Below are 24,647 nucleotides of genomic sequence, written 5' to 3'. Positions count from 1 at the left end.
AGATGATTTTATATTTCAAGGCGGCTGCTCTTTTGTTCTTGACTTGTGTGTTGGATGATAAAATGATATGCTGCTTCTCTGCTTCTATTTAAATCAACAAAACCAATAGAATTGACTTGGCATGACAATCCTATAGCTGGCAAGACTTTCGGTAGGACAATTGAATGAACTAGCAAGACAATCTGAATGAACTAGCATGACAATCAGAATGAACTAGCATGACAATCAGAATGAACTAGCAAGACAATCATCCTCCTAGAGTAACTTTCGGTATGACAATGGAAAATGGCCTAGCATGACAATCGGTATGACAATCCTGATTGTCATGCTAGTTCATTTTCAATTGTCTTGCTGATTTAATGCTTGAATTTAATCCAATTAAGCTTCTGAAAATTCCTAAAATTCCTAGAATTAATTCAGAATTAATTAATCAATTAATTCAATTAATAAATAAATTATTCTTCGCAGATATAATTTATTTTCTTAATTAAATTAGATGACTTAATTAATTAATAGAGAATTAATTCTAGTCTTGAGCAGCAACCATTCTTCTGCAAATCTTCTGAAAATCACTGAAAATTATGAATCAATTCCGCCACTTCAACGTTGACACTCGATGTACTGTCTGGTTCATGAGTGACTAACTTCCGTGACGTTTCTTCATGTCTTGACTTTGACGCTTTGATTTTCTTCAGATTAAATCCTTGTAATTAATGATACTCTGACGAGATCTCTGTCACTTGATTAAATCCACGATCTTGATTTATATCACTGAGGCATGATCAACTTCTTGAACTTCTTCCAGTGAATTAACTCCTCAAGTCTGTAGATGAACCTTGTTTCTGAATCCTTTGACAGATATTACTTTGCGAGATCTCTCTGACGGTCGATCCACTATTTACTTATTACATTCTTATTTGAGTTGAGTTGAATCCTCGAATATACAAATAGGCTATGACATATGACTTACAGGCTCTGTGGTGTGTTTTATATTCGCAACAAGGTTGCTGTTTTGTTAAATGAATTGATTACTTACCCAACACTCGGGAAGTAAAATTCTTGGAACAAGTTAATCCATTAACAGGCATCGCCTGGAAAATATCGGTGAGTTCTCCTTTCCAACTAGATACGACTTCTTGGTGGAGCCGTATCAACAAGTTTCTACTTGGGGAAAGGGGGAACGAGCTTTACGTTTCAGAGTCATGGATTTCATCTGAACTAGGAGTGTCGTAAGTGGTCGAGTGGCGCCGGCCCAGCCTTATTATATTGGCCCAAATGGCCTGGAAGTTCCGCTAAGGCGGTCCATTCCTTAGGAGTTCAGTGTTCATTGACAAGTAAATCCGACAGGTTCTCCTCTACATGTAGAAAATGGTGGGGTTGTACTACTACGACTGATCATCGTAAGTGGTCTTCCTGGCGCAGCAAACTCCCGTAATGAGTTCATCATCCATTTGGATAATTCTGCAACACTACCCGTAGCATTTCGATCGAAAGGCTACTAATGGGTGGTTGCCGAAGCATTGACAGGGTCAAACAGTTTTATTGGTGTATCCATTGAATGAAGTATCTCGTAACTTTATTTCTTTTCAAAATATTTCAAAGATCAAATATTTTCAAATTTTATTGTGGTCTCATCTATGGGATGACCTCTTGAATCTTATTATACTTGGAACAGTTTAGTTCTAGTAGATTCTAAAATGGTATAAGTGTAGCGAAGTAATTGGTAACTTCATCTTCTTTTAAAAACTTATATCCAGTAAGTAATTACCTTACACATGATAAATGATTCTAGTAAGTATCCATTTAGATACTTGTATTATTGTTATCACTATATATTATCTTGCGAGCTGTAAGGCTCACTCTTGCTTTATTTCTTCATCACACAATAACAGTTAGGAAAGATGGCCAGACTCCAGCAGACCCAGCGCAAGCGCGTGGGAAGCGTCCCGCGTCTTCCCGTTGATATTGTAGCTGCTATAGCTGCAGAGGTAGATCTATTGATAGATCAGGCATTCTACTTTTGAGAATCAATTATGTATAATTATAACTTGTGGCAGATAATGGCAATTAACTGTAAATTTATCAAGTAATCATTTTGGGTTGTAATAACTTTTAATTGTGGATTCAAGGACTTGTACTTATTTCAATTTTATCTCTGAGACTATAACGGGTTGTGGTGTGTGTTAGTGTGGGGTCACAGCATAAGGTTATTTATTATTAATTAAGTGAAGTGATATTGTGGAAAGAAAGACCGTGACGACCCGGATCCCTGACCCCGGATCTGGGGGTGTTACAGCTTTGCTGCATATGGCTGATAAGGCTGTTGCACCGCATTCTGAGTGTTGCTCCAGCTGAAGTTAGGATGATTCCGGTTCTTGGGATGATAAGTGGCTGGAGCTGGTTACTCCGATCTTTGAAAGTTGCTCACGAACTGAGCTGATTCACTAGAAATAGAACACCGCTCTGTCTCATGCGCACCAGCAAAAAGGTCACAAACACTAGTGATCTGATTAACTCCAAAGTTAGCCAAAGAATCCACCTTCATCGTCAAAGCCTGAAGCTGAGAAGCTATAGCAGTAGCTATGTCCACTTCCAGAATTCCTGCTACTTTGCCCTGAGGTAGTCTCTGAGTTAGATTCTGGTATTCATTAGCAGCCATCAGTTCAATCAACTCATAAGCTTCATCGTAGCTCTTAGCCCATAAGGCTCCACCTGATGCTGCATCAAGCATGGGTCTAGAAGTTGCACCCACCCGTTGTAGAAACAGTTAATGATCATCCAGTCAGGCATCTCATGGTGAGGACACTTTTTAAGCATATATTTGTAGCGATCCCAAGCCTCATACAAAGATTCTCCCATTTGTGGTGCAAATTGAGTAAGAGCATTTCTGATTGCAGCTGTCTTCGCCATAGGGAAGAATTTAGGGAGAAACTTTTGAGCAAGATCCTCCCAAGTAGTAATAGAGCCTGGTGGTAGAGAATGTAACCAACCCTTAGCCTTATCCCTCAGAGATAATGGTAAAAGCCTCAACTTAATAGCATCTTCAGTAACTCCATTAAACTTGAAAGTGTCACAAATCTTGATAAAATCCCTGATGTGCATGTTGGGATCTTCTATAGGAGAACCCCCAAACTGAACTGAATTCTGTATCATCTGAATCGTGCTCGACTTGATTTCAAAGGTGTTAGCCGCGATGGCTGGCCTGATAATGCTAGACTGAATATTATTGATCTTCGGCTTAGAAGAGTCCATCAAAGCCTTAGGATTCGCTGCTTGATCTCCCATTATGACTAGAGCTTCTTCTTCAGCTTTCTCCTCAACAAAAACTTCTTTAACCTTTTCTTCAACAAGAACTTCTTCAAATACTTCCTCCGCTTTATCCAGTGTTCTCTTGCGAGACCGAGAATGCGTTAGCATAAATGCTCTCTAGAGTACCTGAAAAAGCAACAAGCAAACAAGTAAGTAAAATATCCGAGTCAATGAACTTTAACGAACACTGCTGTCAAGCACATAAACTAAAAAATTAACACCGAGACCCCGGCAGCGGCGCCAAAAACTTGTTAGGACAAAAACACGCGCTAATATTCACGCAAGTATACGCGATCACAAGTAATATAGAATTATTTCTAGTTCGTTCCCACAGAGACTGGTTTAGGTTAATTTCAATCAATGCACTTATGCAACAATGGTATGGTTATTATTCAATGCTAAGATGAATAACAAATTAAGATTGTTTATAACTAAGATTATTAACTAACATGCAATTAACTAAGAGATTAAAAGGTTGATTTACTTATACTACACCAAAATGGGATTCTAACTTCATTACTATTTCATTTAATAGCCTTCTTATTTTTAACCTCAGCATGCAATGGTGATGACACTAATCAGACAACACAAAACTAGTAAATGCCAACTTTCGTTGTGCGAATACCCTACTACCAGACATCCACAAAAGAGATAGAAGCTGAATAGACACCAATTATATTGAGACCCTATATGTCTAGAGAATTTGACAACATAATGGTTTATTGTGAAAGTTATCTATCATGATGATTACATAGGGCAAGTAAGATGGTAAATTACCTACGAATCATGCATATTAATACATGAACCTATGCTAGCATGACAAGTTCTAAACCTCTAAATTCACTGTCGCGTCATTAGAGATTAACACGTTATCTTATAAGTTCGCGACGCTCATAAGATGAATAAGCACAACCAATACAAGGACATCATACAATCACCACACACTAAGACATCAAAATAATTTAACTAAAGAAATCCATAAGTAAATCCTTTAGAACCCCACGATAATGATTAGGCCATAACCAAACTCATCATCACTGTGGGTTCCGATGAAAGCATGGTATAATAAAATAAGTCTTTATAAATACTGAATAATAAATAAAGTATGTTAAACAATAGTATAGTTTCAAAAAATAAGAAACGAGCATCCAAGATTACAACTTAGAACAAAGAATCACAAGAATAAACTAGATCTTCTTCGCCTTGGTTGAATTATGCTATACGGTCTTCCTACGTCTTCTCCTTAAGCTCTGGAACGTCTTATTATGAAAAACGATCTTAAGTTATCTTTATATAGCATCCCTGATCAGCAGAGAAGTCAAATAATCAATCTTCTATTCAAAACAGGATTCTTGAAACCCGACCTGGCGCGGCCGCGCGTGGGCGCGCGCTAGCACAGTGCAAGCGTACCGTCCTTCTGGAAAAACTGAAATTGCCATCTTTATTTCCTGATTCTCGATGGCTTGTGCATGAGCGATCTTTACGACTCCTACCTAACACCATTTTAGCATCAAAGCAATGCTAAATCACCATGATCCCTGCTATATGCCTGAAATACAAAAACACTATAAAACACATAAAAAATACAAATAACTTGAGTACAAAACACCAATCCAAGCCTTTATAGAGCATTCTAAGTGGACATAAATGCTGAAAGGAATATGTTCTAAGTCCAATCATGTATTAGGATTTAGGAATAACTTTTATGTAATCTGTTTTGATTTCATTGATATTAATAAAGACTTGTTTTGCTTTACTTACGGGCTTTATCTATTTAAGTGTTTAAATAAGATATACCATAGTTTAGAGTAAAGCTTTTTATGGATTATGATGAGATCATAATAGTGAGACCTAAAAAGATGATAACTCTAAACTTAAATAGTTCCTGGTCGTAGGATTACTAACTGGTAATTAATAATCCGCAAAGATCGGTACATACTATGTTTGCTTCATTATGAAGGATGTCTTTTCTCATAGACATTTGTGTGGTGACACTATAGCTAGTATGTAGGTGCTTATTATAGAATAAGTTCACTGAACATGACTCGCCCAGCGGAACAACTGATGGAGTTCACTCACGTGTCAGCAGTTATTCGCTTAGTGATAGTTGTACAAGTATCCTTAGACTTGAGGTCATCATAGTCATCTTGTGTACACTGAACTATGCTTTGGTTTAGTTCTTAGTCTCCAGGGACAATTATTAGGGCTCTTCTGGGTATAGGAATTTGTACACGAAGATAGTGTATGATCAATAAAGGATCTACCCCTTCCAGTGAAGGAAGCGAATGTTCAAGGCTGATCCACATATGCTAGTTCAGGAATCTCTGGCCAGAGTGAATGAAATTAGAAAGGAGTTTCTAATTTACATAGAACTACGCATAGTAAATGGTAAGCAAGTGATTGAATTAGATAGGCTTGACACGAGATCCATGCCTTGTATTTAATCGGGACATTGTAGGGTAGAAGGAGTTTATTGTACGGTAACTATTCACTGAATAGGTTCTTGGTATTCTAAGCAGTGAATTCATATTATCCGGATAGTCGCGATATGCTGAGAAGTATCCCTCACGATGTAGAATAAATGTGATTAATTAATTAATCATATTTAATAAATTAGAGAATTTATATAAATAATGATAAAATAGTTTTATTATTATTTATTTCTACTACCGGCTTAATATTGAACCTACAGGGTCACACCATAAAAAGCGAATGATTTAATGGTGGAGGAATTAATTAATAATGGCTAATAATTATTTATTTGTGAAATAAATAATTAATTGGCAAATTTAATAATTGATTAAATGAGATTTAATTGATTATAAATTAATTAAGAAAAGTTCTTAATATTATTAATTAAAAATTTAATTTTTGGAAATTAAATCAAGAGAAAAAATTATTTCTAAAGTGTTTAGAAAAATGATTAGTAATTAAAAGGTGTTTTAATTATTAATGAGAATAATAAATGGGATAATAATAATAATATTTATGGGAAAATTTCAGCTGAAAATTTTGCCTATAAATACACTATTATAGACCCTAATTTTATTCTAACCCACATCGAACCCGAAAACCCAAAAAGTTTGGAAAACCCAATTCTCTCCACCTCCTTCCTCCTCCTTAACATCGTTTTCTTGGTGGATACCGGTGGAGTGCTTCACACTTGAGGAGCAACTGCTAAGGATCTCTGATCGTTGTCTCCGAATTATTTTAAAAGGTTAGATTCGATCCCTCGAATTTTATTCACGATTTATATGCTTTTATTTGGATTTTGTATGTGTAAAAATGTTTTACCATGACCCTGCTGTGTTAAAAATCCAACAATGGTATGAGAGCATAGGTTGTATGCATATAGATATGTGGTAAAAATTTCAGAATTTTATGTGCTTGTATGAATTAATTATGATTTTTACAAGTTATATTATGGATTAATTTTGTCTGATGAGAAATCGTTTCTCAGAATAATTTTGAATGTTGATCTGGGTTCTACAAGTGTTGTAGATCGTCTGGGTATTTTTTTTCATAATTTTAGGATGTATAGATTTTTTATTATGAATTTTTGAAGTTCTTACAATTAAATTCGTAATTAAATAAATCTTATATATATATTTATATGAATTGTTTGTATGTATATATCTGTTATCTATTTGTACTGCTGCTGTCTTGTCTGTGTGATGGCACGGGAAGGAAAGAAAAGCAGACAGGGAACAGGACTGTCAGGCTCGTTTTCCGAGGTAGGCGGCGGCGGCTGCAGAAAACAAAAAAATAAATAAATATAGGGTGTCACACATTCCGGGAATGCGTTACACACCTGTGGCGCATTCACGGAATGCGTTACACACCTGTGGCGCATTCACGGAATGCGTTACACCCTTTAATGGCTTAAAAGGGGTGTAACGCATCACCGGGATGCGTTACAGGGCTTGTAACGCGTTCCTGTAATGGGTTACAGCCCCTCTGTTGATTTTAAAATTGATTTTCTGGGAGTTTCGTAACTCCGTTTTGGGCATGCAATATACCGTTGGATTCGTTTTTCCGAGACGGATCTAATGGAGTGATCAATTTTAGTTTATATAAAATTTTTGAACTGTTTATATTTCCATGAAGTGTTTTAAAGCTGTTTTTGACTGTTTTTAATTGCTTTTAAATGCTTCATGTGATACATAGAGATGTATAATGCTTAGACTAATGTGCTAGATGATATAACATGCCTACCTTGATGTTTATTCATGTTTATATATGTGATATATGCTTAGTTTATCATGCGATGATAGATTTAGGTGAACTTAAATAAACATAAGGCGTTTGTTAGACAACCTAGTATAGTGAAATTGTTTCATAACCTTAATAATAATATTATGAATACAATCATGAGATTCTTGTGTTTATGAAACACGTAATTGAATATGAATTTTCGATATGAGAGAAAGGATGATTCTGTCAAGAACAGATTTCTATCTGTAAGAAAGGGTTATTAAGTGACGCCTCTTGACAATGCTCCACCTGATCTGGGAATCATCTGATTATTGATTATTGATTTGTAATATTTAATTTAAAAGGAAGAATTTCTTTATAATATGATTATGATTGTAACTTAATATAATCCCTCTAAAATTAAATAATATCAAGTAGTAATTGGCCAATGATACAACGGGCTTGTGTCGGTCATAGCCTTCCAACATGATAGAAAGTAGTTCTTATTTTTGAATCATTGTCGGTTCGTGCTACAGCCGAGGGCTTTGATTTCGAAATAAGAAATACTTGTCAATTACATAGAGATGTGTACATTGAATAAGAATCTAAAGGTCGGTACGTGCTACAGCCGTGGGCCTTTGGGGACTGATTCAACTGTACGGAATGTTGGGTTAGACTTGACTTAGAATATTGAGTTTGTCGTGCTACAGCCGAGACTCAATTATTCAAGAGGCTAAAGTTTGATTAGGGAATAACATGAGATGTAATTGACAAGAGTTGTCTGCCTATTGAACATTACATGGCGGTTCGTGCTACAGCCGGGGTTGTGTAATGGAATGTAGGATCCCTATTCCCACTAGCATTATGAATGCTTAATTTTTCACGTAGGGGGTTGAATAAATTAGGTAAACTGGTGGGAGCCACTTATGAATAAAGACCCGATTCATATAGTGTTTTGAAATGAAATCGAATATTTGCTAAGTGTTGTTATGTGTTTATCATTTACAGATTTACTTTGTACGTTATGTCTTCTGCACTATCACTCAGGAGCATACTAGATGCTCACAAATTGACTGGTCCTAATTATGCTGACTGGCTTCGAAACTTGAGAATTGTTCTCAGGATTGAGAAGCTGGAATACGTGATTGACTCACCTAAGCCTACTGAACCTGCTGGTGATGCACATAATTATGAACATGTTGTGTATCGTAAGTGGGTAGATGATGCAAATGTTACTCAATGCATCATGCTAGCTTCCATGAACATTGAGCTACAGAAGCAACATGAGCATATGGATGCTCACACTATCCTCATGCATCTACAAGAGTTGTATGATGTGGCAGGGAGGACAGCTCGATATGAGATATCGAAGGAGCTGTTCGGGTGTAGGATGTCTGAGGGATCTTCTGTGAATGAGCATGTACTTAAGATGATCAATTTGATTGAACGTCTTGGACAACTTGGTTTTGCCATGGATGGGGAGCTGAGCCAAGACTTGGTCTTGCAATCGCTTCCGAGTTCGTTCTCGCAGTTTGTTGTGAACTTTCACATAAATAAGTTGGATGTCAGCCTGCCTGAACTCCACAACATGTTAAAGACTGCGGAATCAAATTTTCCCCCTAAGAAGAGTTCTGTTCTTCTAATTGGTGAAGGTTCCAATCCTAAGAAAAGGAAGAGGAACTCTTCCAAAAAGAAGAAAGTAGGTGAAGAAAAGCCAGTTCCACCAAAAGCTGAAGACCCCAAGAGCAAAGTTGTTTGCTTTCACTGTAACAAGGTGGGGCACTGGAAGAGTAACTGCAAGGTTTACCTTGCAGAATTGAAGAAGAAGAAGGGTAGTGAGACTACCGCTTCTGATTCAGGTATGTTCATGATAGAAGTGAATATGTCATTAAATCAAATTTCTACTTGGGTATTAGATACCGCCTGTGGTTCTTAAATCTGTAATTTGTTGCAGGGACCAAGGAGAAGTAGGACTCTTGAGGAAGATGAGGTGATTCTACTGATGGGAAATGGAGCAAGAGTTGCTGCTGAAGATGTAGAATCATTTCATTTACATATGCCTACGGGCAAGACTATTATTTTAAATAAGTGTTATTTTGTTCCCTTCGATTGTGAGGAATATTATTCCCATGTTATACTTGGCTGGATTTTCATTTATTATTGAGAATAATGAATGTTCTATTCTTAGAGATAATATTCTTTATGGACGTGGTACTTTAAATAATGGTCTGTATAAATGTGACATAATTTACTTCAGATTAAACAAACTAATAAAAGAAAAGGGATGATGAAAATCTCACTTCATAGTGGCACTGCAGTCTCCATTTAGTAGACATGGAGAGAGGGCTGCAAATTTGCTAGGAATGGTACACACAGATGTATGTGGACCAATGTCTACGCATGCCATGGGTGGATTTTCATACTTCATTACTTTCATAGATGATAGATCTGGATTCGGATATGTGTTTGATGAAACACAAGTCTGAGGCCTTTGAAAAGTTCAAAGAATATAAGTATGAAGTGGAGAAACAACCAAATATAGTATTATAACTCTTCGATCAGATCGAGGTGGTGAATACTTTAATGGAGTGTTTCTAGATTATCTCAAAGTAAATGGTATAGTCTCCCAGTGGACTCCTCCAGATTGGTATCTGAAAGGAGAAATCGAACTTTGTTAGACATAGTTCGGTCCATGATGAGCTATGCAAATCTTCCAGTATTCCTATGGGGTTATGCATTGGAAACCTCAGCATATTTACTGAATATGGTGCCTTCCAAAATCTGTTCCTCAAACTTCGTATGAGATATAGAAAGAAAGGAAACCGAGTCTTAAACACGTTAAGATTTGGGGATATCCAGCTTATGTCAAGAAAGTTGACCCAGATAAGCTGGAATATCGATCCGTAAAATGTAGTTTTGTGGGATATCCTAAAGAGACTTTAGGGTATTACTTTTACACCGATCATCGAGTGTTTATCTCCAGACATGCTACCTTCTTGGAAAAGGAGTTTATCCTTGAAGGAAACAGTGGGAGCAAAATTGAACTTGATGAAGTTCAAGAAGCACAAACTACTACAGATCAAGTGGAAACACCTATTCTGACTGAACAACCTTTTGTGGAACAGCCCATTCATAGATCAGGGAGAGTGTCTCGCCAACTTGAGAGGTATTATGGCCTTGTCATTGAGAATGACAATGAGTTGTCGATCATTGATGATGACGACCCTGTGACCTATAATGAGGCTATGAGTAGTGTTGACTCAGAGAAATGGCATAATGCCATGAAATCCAGAATGGAATCTATGTATACGGTATACAAAAGATAGATTATAGCAGATGGCCAGGTGGAGACCTATAAGGCCAGGCTTGTGGCAAAAGGATTCAAACAAAGGCAATGGATTGACTTTGATGAAACCTTTTACCTGTAGCCCTGTTAAAATCAGTTCGGATTTTGCTTGCGATTGCTGCTTACTACGACTATGAAATCTGGCAGATGGCCAGATAGTTTTCTTTCCAAGGGAAATGAAAACCTAGTGTGTAAGCTGCTGCGAACCAAATATGGTTTAAAGCAGGCTTCTCAAATGATGGAACATTCGTTTTGATGAGACAATCAAAGAGTTTGATTTTATCAAAAAAACAAAGATGAACCATGGGTCTACAAAAGGGTTAGTGGGAGCGCGGTAACATTTCTTGTATTGTATTGAATTAGAGTTGACACACATAACAACATAGCAGACCCACTCACAAAGCTACTTTATGAAAGTCACTTTGATCGTCATAAAGACAAGATGGGTATTAGATACCAGAGTGATTGGCTTTAGTACAAGTGGGAGATTGAAAGGAATATGTCCTAAGTCCAATCATGTATTAGGATTTAGGAATAACTTTTATGTAATCTGTTTTAATATTATTGATATTAATAAAGACTTGTTTTGCTTTTATTACGGGCTTTATCTATTTAAGTGTTTAAATAAGATATACCATAGTTTAGAGTAAAGTTTTTTATGGATTATGATGAGATCATAATAGTGAGACCTAAAAAGATGATAACTCTAAACTTAAATAGTTCCTGGTCGTAGGATTACTAACTTGTAATTAATAATCCGCAAAGATCGGTACATACTATGCTTGTTTCATTATGAAGGATGTCTGTTCTCATAGACATTTATGTGGTGACACTATAGCTAGTATGTAGGTGCTTATTATAGAATAAGTTCACTGAACATGACTCGCCCAGCAGAACAACTGATGGAGTTCACTCACGTGTCAGCAGTTGTTCGCTTAGTGATAGTTGTACAAGTATCCTTAGACTTAAGGTCATCATAGTCATCTTGTGTACACTGAACTATGCTTTGGTTTAGTTCTTAGTCTCCAGGGACAATTATTAGGGCTCTTCTGGGTATAGGAATTTGTACACGAAGATAGTGTATGATCAATAAAGGATCTACCCCTTCCAGTGAAGGAAGCGAATGTTCAAGGCTGATCCACTTATGCTAGTTCAGGAATCTCTGGCCAGAGTGAATGAAATTAGAAAGGAGTTTCTAATTTGCATAGAACTACGCATAGTAAATGATAAGCAAGTGATTGAATTAGATAGGCTTGACACGAGATCCATGCCTTGTATTTAATCGGGACATTGTAGGGTAGAAGGAGTTTATTGTACGGTAACTATTCACTGAATAGGTTCTTGGTATTCTAAGCAGTGAATTCATATTATCTGGATAGTCGTGATATGCTGAGAAGTATCCCTCACGATGTAGAATAAATGTGATTAATTAATTAATCATATTTAATAAATTAGAGAATTTATATAAATAATGATAAAATAGTTTTATTATAATTTATTTCTACTACCGGCTTAATATTGAACCTACAGAGTCACACCATAAAAAGAGAATGATTTAATGGTGGAGGAATTAATTAATAATGGCTAATAATTATTTATTTGTGAAATAAATAATTAATTGGAAAATTTAATAATTGATTAAATGAGATTTAATTGATTATAAATTAATTAAGAAAAGTTCTTAATATTATTAATTAAGAATTTAATTTTTGGAAATTAAATCAAGAGAGAGAATTATTTCTAAAGTGTTTAGAAAAAGGATTAGTAATTAAAAGGTGTTTTAATTATTAATGAGAATAATAAATGGGATAATAATAATAATAATATTTATGGAAAAATTTCAGCTGAAAATTTTGCCTATAAATACACTATTATAGACCCTAATTTTATTCTAACCCACATCGAACCCGAAAACCCAAAAAGTTTGGAAAACCCAATTCTCTCCACCTCCTTCCTCCTCCTTAACATCGTTTTCTTGGTGGATACCGGTGGAGTGCTTCACACTTGAGGAGCAACTGCTAAGGATCTCTGATCGTTGTCTCCGAATTATTTTAAAAGGTTAGATTCGATCCCTCAAATTTTTATTCACAATTTATATGCTTTTATTTGGATTTTGTATGTGTAAAGGAGTTTTACCATGACCCCGCTGCGTTAAAAATCCACAAATGCCACTTAACAGTGGTCAACTCGAACTCAATTCGAGATTAACTCGTACTCGACTCGAATAATTAAACTTCACTCAAACTCAACTTGATACGCTATGTACATAAACAAAAATATTTTAATTTATGTTAATATCATATTATAATAAATAAATGTAATAATATATATTAAACATATTAAATTATGAACATGCATTATATATTGAAAATATAAGTTTGAAATGAATTTTTTAAATAAAATATTGTAGAACTCGAACTCGACTCGGGTTTGGATCGACTCGACTCAACTCGACTCGAGATGTTCATGAAAAGCTCGATTCATTTTTTAACGAGTTCGAATTCGAACAACAAAAAATGATTGTTAAGGTAATCGAGTTTAACTCGACTCATTTTAAAAAACTCAAACTCGAACTCACTAAGCAAAAACTCGACTCGGTTTGTTTCCAACCCTACGCATATCTGTATCATTTTTATCATTTTATTTATGCTCTAAGTCTCCAATTTTGTACACACAAATAAAAATCTCCAATTTTATACTAACACACTATGTACCTATTTTTTTAAATTATTTTATAATATACGTGGCTGGATTTAAAATTTATCATCCCATCATTTAAGACTTTTTCGTACTTTGGTGGCTTATACTATATTTTTTTGCACTTTTTTGTCCGAATTTAAAAACTCGGCAACTGTGTGGCTAGAACTTTTTTTTAAAGCAGTTTCATGGCTCCGTGTAATCACCATTAACACCGTTGTAACGTCGTCTAGTGTTCTTTGTTTAAATATTAAAAGAAAAAAGTAAAAAGGTCCGATATAGATACATCATTTTGCCTCCAAAACCATATTGCTGCTTTGTCCCGCTTTTTGGAAGAGGCGATCAAAACTCTAATCCAAGACCCGATCGTGTGAAGATGAGTTAGTATAAGCGATTGAAAGAAGATGAACACATATACGCTCCTCGTGAGTGCCCTGATTACAATGGTATGTCTGAAATCTTTGATACTTGTATGCAAATAATATAGCTGGGAAAATGTTTATTTTGCTTTGAATTTCGAAGTACTTGTTGATACTATATTATGATTAGTTAGTGGTAGTTTATAGTTTATTTTCCCCTAATCGAACTGTTTTAGTTTTTTATTGCCCCACTACATGTATTTGCATACTTGTTTAAAGTGTAAAGTGTTTTGTGTTGTTTGTCAATATGCAGAAATTGAGTATTTTACTATTAAATTTCATCATGGGGTGAAATGATTGAAAACCCTAGGTCTTATATTGGGGTAAAGCTGATTATATTGATTATGTGAATTTAGCTGAAATAAGTTTAATCGAAATAATGAAGAACATGTAAAAAAAATCGGGTGCATTGGGGGATTTGCCCAGTTATGTTATAAATTACCTAGTACAAATATGGAAAGAGGATGTTTTGTATTAGATTCAGATGAAGAGGTAATGTTAATGTGTGAATTTATGCCTAAGGAAATATTTGTTGACATCTTTGTAAAATTTGAAGCTCCATTATCTTCTTCACTAAATGCAGCAGTCAGGAACTTAGAATTAAAGAACCCACACCCCCTGAGCAGCCCCCTATAGGATAGCTTTTGAAGAACATGATGAAATTGATTTGGATGGTACTCAATTCCATTGCATTGCACAGCAGGAAAATAGATATTGAACAAGAGCTTAGGGAATTAGAGGGCTTAGTCAAAGACTTTTTAGATCCTGACAGTGACGAGGATTATGAAATGAGAGAAAATGAAAGTAGTGATGAAACATCCCATTTAGATAGTTCCAATATAGATGAGTCAGATGATGATTTAATATTTGATCAAAATGTTGATGATATTTATTATGATAAGGTATATAGTGCTTCTGATGGTAATTCAAGTGTGTATGCTGATAGTGAAGATGAGGGAATGGTAGGGAATTCAACTGATGAGGATGACTTATGTTATCCTGCTTTTAATGAAAAAATTGACATGATAAAAACCTGTCTTTCAATTAGGAATGTGCTTTAGGGATTCTAAACTGCTTAGATAGGAAGTAAAGAAACATGCAATTATAGAAAGAAGGCCAATCAATAATTATAGGAATTTTGGAAAGAAAGTGCAATATGTGTGTGAAAAACCCTGTGAATGGAAACTTTATGCTTCAACAATGCATAAAGGAAGCTCCACATTTCAGATCAAGACCTTAAATAAGAAACACACTTGCTCACCCACATTTAAGCAGAAATAAATCAATTTAGCTTGGATATACTGAGCTCAGAATGAACCCAACTTGGCATGTATATGCTTTTCATAAGAAAATTGTGAATGATTTGAAATGTGATGTTAAGCAAGCATGCTGTTTATAGAGCTAAAAGGAGGGCTTTGGTGAAAATTAGTGGAACACATGAGGAGTAGTACACACGGGTTTGGATGTATGCTCATGAGGTGAAAATAGTGCTACCATCTACCACCATTAAGATTCTGACTGAGAATCCTGATCCAGATATATATAGAGGTAGGTTTATGAGATTTTATGTTTGTCTGGGACCACTGAAAGAAGCATTTAGTAAACATTGTAGTAGAATTATTGGGTTGGATGGTTTCCACCTCAAAGGGCCTAATGGTGGTCAGCTTCTAGCAGTTGTTGGAGTGGATGCAAATGATGGAATGTATCAAATTGCATGGGCAATTGTGGAGGCTGAGAATATAGATGCTTAGAACTGGTTCTTGCAGTACTTTGTCAAGATATTCAAATTGTAAATTATAAGGATTGGACTTTTATTTTAGATAGGTAGAAGGTAGTTGCATTTTCCTTTCAATTTTAAAAAGTTAATTTCTGCCACTATTTGTATAACCACTAATGTGTAATGGTCTTATGCAGTAATTAATTAATGCTTTAGAATTTGTTGTGCCAAATGCTGAACACGGATTCTGTGTCATGCATCTTTTCCAGAATATGGTCAAAGAGCACAAAAGTGCTGCACAAAAAGATTTTTAATGGAAGGTGGCAAGGGCAAGCACTACATGGGAGTTTAATCTGCACATGGATAAGATGAATGGGGTATGCTCAATCACCATCTATTTATACATGTTAATACATATGCAATATCACTGAGCTATGCATTTATGTCTATAATTTTACAAGGTAACTAGCAAGTGTTATGAGTTACTCAATCAAAAACCTAGACAACAATGGACTAGGTCTGCTTTTAGAACAACATCTTGCAGTGATATGTTTGTTAACAATCATTGTGAGGTGTTCAATGACAGTATTAGAAAGTACAGGGACCTACCCGTTTTAATAATGTTGAGAGAGATTGATAAAGTAGTGATGAGAAGGATACAAGGGAGAAGGGATAAAATGATGGAAAAAGAATTGGTTATTTGTCCCAGTGCCCAAAAAAATTTGAACAAATAAGTAGACTTATGTATGACTCTATTTGTCTTATATATGACTATATATGTTTACGACTTAAATAATGGTTTTATATTGGGGCCCTACACTTTTCACCCGGTTGTGTGGTAACTTGGTCCGGAGGAACCAAATACAGTGTAATATGCTCTAAGGGGGACATGAATTAGTGGTTTTATATTGGGATATGACAGGGACTCATTATTATCATGCATGTATAATATTTAGGAATGACCCTTGGGAAATTCATGTTAGTGATCATTAAAAAAAACCTCAGTACATGAAGGTAATATATTTTCTTCAAATTCAGCTTAATATCTTGGAACTACTCTATATTACATTACTAATTTATTGAATTAAACAGCGTTACAGTTACACACTAGAACCAATAGTTGGTTCAGAATTTTGGTAAGAGGCCCCTGAACCAATGCATCTACCACCAACTATAAGGCCTCAGATTGGTAGGCCCAAGAAGAAAAGAGATACCAAGAATGATATACCTGCAAATGCAACCAAATTGCCAATGACTGGAATGAAGATTAATTATAAATATTGTAAGGCAGAAAGCCATAACACAAGAACATGTCCTGCCAAGATATGCTCTTCGTATTTGTACTTTTACATATTTTTAGGATTTTTGCTAATCATATGTATAAAATTGCTTAAATAGGAAAGTGATGAAATTAAGAAGGCTGCAGAGGAAGACAGAGAGGCAAAATTTTCAAGACAACAGTTAGTTGCAAGACTTGAAAAAAGACAAGACATAATTCAAGGACTTATTCTGCCAAGGTACTAAAAAATATTATCAACTCTTGTCATGTCCTATGTGTATCATTTGATTATTACCAATTAATCAAAGGTTTTTATTTGTTGAAAGCAACCAAGAATTGTAATAACTCAACCAATGTTGTCAACAGTGGTACAACTGCTGATGACAGGGTTGAACCTTCTATGTAGAAACTTAAAACAAGAAGAATATCGAGACAACAAGGTAAAAATGATGGAGCTAAAGGCAATAAAAGAGATCAACCTCTAGTGCAGAAGCAAGGAGCAACAAAGAAAGTGTCAAAAATATAAAGTGACAATCTTGAAAGCCAACCAAATACTGATCCTAAACCAAAAGAAGTGGCTAATGATGACTTTCAAGACAACTCACTCAACTGGAAGAGAAAACAAGTAACTACTTTAAGACAACTTCAAGCAGTTAAAAGAAATAAGGTGGGTGAACTGGAGGAAGGCAAGAAAGCTAAGATGGCTGCAAAACTAGGATGAAGGATTTAAGTTTCTGTGTCAATGACAACATATGCCTATGAAAGGCCATTTTTATCACTATTTTGTTGGTACTGTCTATGACTACTTATGCATGTGAAAGGCCACTTTTGGTTTGTGCATTTTGTTGGTGATCAAAACTTTAGGTTATGGCTGATGATCAAAACTTTCTATGATCATTTTGTTAGTGATCACTTAATGCACTTTCTTGGATTTGGTATGACTGATTTTAAGACAAATGCAATGTTTGCTTTTTTGGCATAATGTTCAACTTTGTCACACTTAAAGAGTAAAACCAATTTCATTGTCAAATAACCATACATATCACAGAGAATAACTTCCATAGTATCAGACCAGGTTCTACATCACTACTATAATAACATAACAACTTGAAATTAAAAATAGACATTTAATATCCTTTTACCAAGTACATTATAAATCACTAGACATTGCCTTTTTCCTCACTAACTGTGCTAAACTATGTATGGATAACATACAACAGGAGAAACACAACAAATGCTCGCCATTTCGTGACTTCATTCTTCAATAGCTTGATCTCCTTAATGTACTTATTTCGACTAGCCACCAACTCCATGATATGATCATTGTCCTTTCTTCCTATGTTCCTCAACAGACTGTTAACCATATATTTGCTTTGACCATCTAACTCCGGCTCAACCCATTTGAAGAAGTTACAGGTTTGGGTACCACATGTTAGGATTCGACGCCCCGGATTATACTCAGTCCATGAGATTTTTTCCACTACCCAAATTCTGCAAAAATACCGATGGTTCATTTTTGGTTTTAATCTGCTTGAATTTGTAACTTTTCTGATTTGGATATGTTAAGATGAGGAGTACACGCATATATACACACAATATAGACGTTGATAGGGATAAAATAAACCTTGACTTTGTTGTAACTATACATGGTTTGGGCTACAAGGCCCATTAAGAAGATGTATAACATTCAGACCAAGAAGGTCAACACATTGATCAGGCCTGATGGAACAAAGAAGGCCCAAATAGCACTGAATATTTACTATTTTCATAGTTGTTAAATATGGGAAAAATCAGCTATTAAGATAAGTTCTAATGAGGATATAAGTCCTTGGAGAATAGCTTCCAAGGGACCTAATTGGATAAAGAATAAGTTTCCTACCTTCTAGGACTCCAAAGTCCATTCTAATTCAGAGACTTGCCCACCAAGTCTCCTAACTCTAATCCAATTCAAGGATTCCCAATATCTATATAAGGGGCCTCACCCCTCCAATCAAAACTATGTTTTTTGGCTTGATTCTCTAATTCGCAGAGATACGTAGGCATCTCGTAAAGGCAGAGTTAAGCTACGAAACACGAGAGCAGCCATTAAAGGACTTAAGTTCCCGAACCTTAGTAATAAATACAATAATTAATACACCCTAGTTTTAAATCCATAACATTTGGCGCCATCTGTGGGAAACGTAACAACAACTATGGCAAGAACATGGAGTGGAAATAGCACCCCTGAAGGAACTCCAGCTGCAATAACTCAAGCAATTTCGTCAACGGTGGAGATAACCCTACTCTTGTCCTATGCCTCTGCCCAAGGAGGAACCCTAGTAGGGGTAACTGAACCTCAGCCATAAGGGACGATTCCCCCGGCTCCACAAGGGACGAATTCCAAACTTTACCAGTTATATACGCTTGTGAATTCTCGACCCGTTGGGTATGAGTATTCAACTATTGTGACCACTAACCCCCCTTATGGGATGCCCCTCTACCTCGAGGTGGGAGGAAGTGGACATGATAACCGGAGTGAAACACAAGGGCAGGTGCCCCAATATATACGTGGTTTGGCTCCTATCCCGGAGGATCAAGAATTTTCTGGCCCTTACACTGAGAGAGACTCCGAATCTTCGGATGATGATGTGGCCCCAAGAAGGAGGTGTCCTGGCAAAGAGCCGATGCCTGATGGTAGCCAGCATCCTAGGAGCACCCGATGGATGAATCCCCAAGAAGTGCATGAGAGAATCAGGGCTCACGAGGCTGAGATTCAAAGGCTGAAGCGCAACCTGGAGGCGCACCTGACCCCCAAACCCCCACTACCACCAAGGAGGAGAAATCCTCCTCCAATCATAGACCTGGATGGTCCACAACAGAGAAGGGCTGTTATCCCAAGGGCTGATCCAAGTGATCTTCTGCCCCTATGAGATCCTGACGATCCCACTCCACCATTTACTGAAGAGATAATGAATACCATATCTCAAGAAAGTTTAAGATGCCCACCATCAAGGCTTATGATGGCACTGGAGACCCCGTTAATCATGTTAGAACATTCTCTAATGCACTGTTGTTGTAACCCGTGAATGATGCTATTAAGTGTCGAGCCTTTCCTCAAACCTTGGCCGGAATGGCTCAAAGATGGTACAACCGTTTGCCTCTGAATTCTATTGGGTCCTTCAGAGAGCTAAGTCAGGCTTTTATTAAGCAATTCATCAGTGGGAGAGTGCATGAGAAAAGTTTAGTATCCCTCATGAGCATTATGCAGGGAGCAAAAGAATCCTTGAGAGGCTATCTGAATCGTTTCACCAAGGAAGCTTTGAAGGTCCCAAACCTTGATGATAAGGTAGCTATGATAGCACTGTAACATGGAACTAGGGATGAGTTCTTCAAGATGTCATTAGCCAAGCGTCCCCCTGAAAGTATGTTATAGCTCCAAGATAGGGCCGGGAAGTACATCAAAGTGAAGAAGACCATGAGGAAGACGGTAGTGAATAACGAGCCCGCTGGTGGCAAGAAGTGAAAAACTGATCTGGAATATATTGCTAAGGACAAGTATCCTAGAACTGAGAAAAGTAATGATTCAACCCCGAAGAAGGGAGGATCAGGACAAAAGTTCACTGAATATGCTAAGTTGAATGCTCCTAGGAGTCAGATATTGATGGAAATTGAGAAGGATAGAGATGTTCATTGGCCTAAGCCCCTGAAGGTTGATCCTACCAAGCTGGATAAGAGCAAATATTACAGATTTCACAAGGATGCTGGCCATGACACCGATGAGTGTAGATAATTGAAGGATGAAATAAAGTTCCTCATTCGAAAAGGGAGGTTGAGCAAGTACTCTGAAGATGGAGGAGATAGGAATAACAACGGAAGAAAGAATTTTGATGATCGTAGGAGGGACCAAGACGATCAGGGGCGAAATCCATAGCCTAGGGGACCGATGATAAATGCAATCTTTAGACGACCACGACCCCGGGGGCCTGTGATAAATACAATTTTTGGAGGACCAACTGCTGATGGTTCATCCAAAAACTTAAGGAAAGCATATACTAGAGACGTTATGCATATCGTTGGGGAAGCCCCGAAGAGGGCTAAGATAGGAGTGATAATGGCATTTGATGATTCTGACTTAGAGGGTATGAAATTTCCTCATGATGATCTGCTGGTTATAACACTGATAATAGGGAATAACCCGGTGAAAAGGGTCCTTGTAGATAATGGTGCCTCGGTGGACATTTTGCTCCATGATACCTTTTTAAGGATGGGTTACAATGATTCTCAGTTAACCCCGACTGATATGCCGATATATGGATTTGCATGAGTGGAGTGCCCCGTGGAAGGGATAATCAAGTTGCCAATGACCATAGGTCAGGAACCAAGACAAGCAACACTGATGTTGGACTTTGTAGTGGTAATAGTTGGATCGACTTACAATACAATCATGGGAAGAACGGGAATACATGCTTTCAAAACAGTCCCTTCTTCCTACCATTCAGTGATATGGTTTCCCACCCGGAATGGGATTGGAGAAGAGAGAGGAGATCAAAAGATAACAAGGAGTTGTTATGTGGCCTCTCTTAGGGTTGATGGAGTTGGAGGGCAGGTTCTGCCTATTAAAGATCTGGATATCCGTGAGAATAATGAGAAAAGAGAGAAGACAGCAGAAGATTTGGTTCCGATTCCTTTGGCTCCCGAGGATCTTGAGAAAGTAACTTTCACTGGAGCATCACTAGAGTAGCCCCTCAGAGGGAAGTTGGTGAAGTTTTTATAAGAGAATAGTGATGTATTTGCATGGTCGACAGCTGATATGCCTGGCATAAATCCGGAACTGATCACTCACAAGCTGAACGTAGATCCAAATCGAAAGACTGTGAAATAAAAGAAAAGAAGTTTTGCTCCAGAGAGGCAGGAAGCTATTAAGCAAGAAGTAGAGAAGCTCTTAGAGGCTGGTTTCATTGAGGAGATACAGTTTTCGGAATGGTTAGCAAACCCAGTGATGGTAAGAAGGCTAATGGAAAATGGAGAATGTGCGTGGATTTCACCGACCTGAACAACACATGCCCAAAGGACTGTTTCCCGTTGCCAAGGATATACACATTGATAGATGCTACTGCTGGTCATGATATGCTAAGCTTCATGGATGGATTCAGTGTAATATCCCATATTTTTAGATATTATTATTATTATTATTTGGAACTATTTATTTGATTTTTTAATGTGAATTTTAGTGAATTATCTGGTAATTGAAGTTGATGTTTTGGATGTTTATATATGATATTCTTTGAGTATTCTAATTTTTATATGTTCAGAATAAAATATGGATAATGGTGATATTTTTATGGTAATTTTTGGACTGTAATATGATTTTATAATGATTTATACATTTAATAATTATTTTCTGAGTATTTATAAAACTAATTTTATAAAGCCGGGAATCATCCAACCACAACCGTTTTTACGTTTTTACAACCCGAAACTCTTTGAAAAACTCCTTTCTAACCTAATATGTTAATTCCAGACATTTTCTGTGTTTTGACTTTTTCGATCCGGAGTACGGTTTGACCCGTGCGAGTCCCGACGCAAAATTTTCAATACAATATTCGATTTGTGAATCAATAAAACCCGTATTATCGGAAGACGAGATATTATTACATTATTTTCGTATAAAATATTTTATAAGAAGCCCGATTTTGATAATTATCCAAATCTGATACTAAATTGTATCGTTTTTATAGTTACTTAGCGGCTAAGTAATCTATATCTGGATCCGATATGATCCAATGGGATACTGGTTACGTGTTTTAAAATGCATTTATATGAATCAATCTGCAATGTGGATGCGTGTTTATTAGTATCTTTATCGAGGTACTCATTTTATCTCGTCTTATGTGTGTTGAATGTATTTTACATGTTTTCGTGGTCTTCTGTGTTAATTTAGGAATCGTTTCTGTATTTTAAAAATTAAGAGGACGGGACCCCACCGGGACGTTAAAGCCCACAAAATTCACGTTTTTATTTTAGTAAAATCATATGTATTTTAAATACCCATTATTTTTGTATTTTTGAATTATTCACAATTTTTGGGGAATTTTGATATAAATTTTGTATTTTATAACTTTTAAAATTATTCCCTCTAATTATTATTTTTGGGCCTAATTATTTTCATTAAGGGATAAAAACACCTTTAATTAATTTTGGGGATATAATTTTAGGTTTAATATAAATAGCAGATTATATCATTTTATTTGATTTTATTTTCCTTTTATTTTCAGATATTGAAGAACACCACTTTGGAGGTGAAATCCATTCATCAATCTTTGATTCATGATTTCCAGAGATTTACTAATCCGTTTTTGATGTTCTTTATACCGAATTGAAGCCCTCAATGAGCTCTTTCGTTTAATATCAACATCACAATCTGAGGTGAAGTAATTTGAAAAGTCGATTTTAACATTCTTGAGTTGAATTTCGTTTTGATTTTTGAGTGATTGTTGGTTGTTTTTGTTGATTGAATAAGCTTCCTGGTATTGTTTAGAGTAGATTCATATATTCATTCAAATGGTTTGAGTCCTGAATCGATGTAGACGTGTTCTTGGTTTTGTTATTTTTATTTTTTAATTCCTGAATTTTTTGTGATAGTTTGATTGATTTTGATTATGGGATATGATTGTAAATGTTGAGGGCTTTAATTCGACCTATTACCCGTTAATTTTGGTTGAAGAATCAACGAAACCGATTTTCTGATGAAGTCGCCGAAAAACTTCTTGATTCTGGCCGGATGTCGAACTATGCTATGTGTTTGACGATCTTTTACGGTTTTCTGGATTTCTGGATTTCTGGGAATATGCTGAGTGATTTTCCGTTAAAATCAGTACTGAACTGTGTGTGTTTGGCGGGTTGTGGGCTTCGCCGGAAACCGACTATTCGACGGAAAAGACGACGGAGTTTGGGTTCTCCAGATTCCGGCGACAACTCCGGTGAACTAGGTTGCTGTTCTCCGGTGACCCAGTTACCCGTTGTCCGACCCGGTTAATTTCCTTCCCGACCCGGTTTTGATCCTTGAAAGCCCATTTCCCATTTTAGTAATTTGTTTCTAACAATTTCTTTTTACTTTTAATTCAAAATTCAATTTTTATTTTTATAAATCATTCTTTTATTTTAAAAAATCATTTACTTATTATTTTAAATTCTAAAAATTATTTACTTAATTATTTTAAATTCCAAAATTTATTTTCTTTTATTATTTTTTGAAAATTGAATTTGATTTAATTATTTATAATTTATTTTAGTTAATTATTTATGGATTTAATTAATTGATTAATTTATTTAATCAATTAATTTTATTTATAAATAATTAAATAAAATACAATTATTTATAATTAATTCAAATAAATCCTAAAAAATTGTTTTAAGCTTTAAAAAAAATTATATTTTGGTATTTAAAAACCAATTAATATTATTATTAATTGATTTATTCCTATTTATTCTTATTTTATTCGTAATAAATAAAAGCAATCGTCTGTTTAATACGAAACGAACGCGTATAGACTCAGAAAAATATTACGCTTTCAATAAAAATACTTTCGAGACTTAAATTCTTTTGTTTCGAAAGGTCTCTTATTTTACGAATCATTCTAAGTCGATTATTGATCGAAAAATCATATTTTTGACTCGATTTCAGTTTTAAACGTACCGAGTCGAACC

At 35.9% G+C, this 24,647-nt stretch overlaps 1 non-coding gene across 1 annotated transcript; it reads left to right on the top strand.

Moving 5' to 3' along the window:
- Positions 1–2,788: 2,788 nt before the first annotated feature.
- LOC141716487 (small nucleolar RNA R71) lies at positions 2,789–2,895 on the top strand. The gene has a single exon (XR_012573195.1). It is a non-coding gene; the product is annotated as a small nucleolar RNA R71 (small nucleolar RNA).
- Positions 2,896–24,647: the final 21,752 nt, after the last annotated feature.

This window comes from Apium graveolens, chromosome 3, assembly GCF_009905375.1.
Source record: "Apium graveolens cultivar Ventura chromosome 3, ASM990537v1, whole genome shotgun sequence".
NCBI classification, from domain to species: Eukaryota; Viridiplantae; Streptophyta; class Magnoliopsida; order Apiales; family Apiaceae; genus Apium; species Apium graveolens.
Note: the sequence above shows the minus strand (reverse complement) of the source record. Positions and strands in the feature narration are given on the sequence as shown.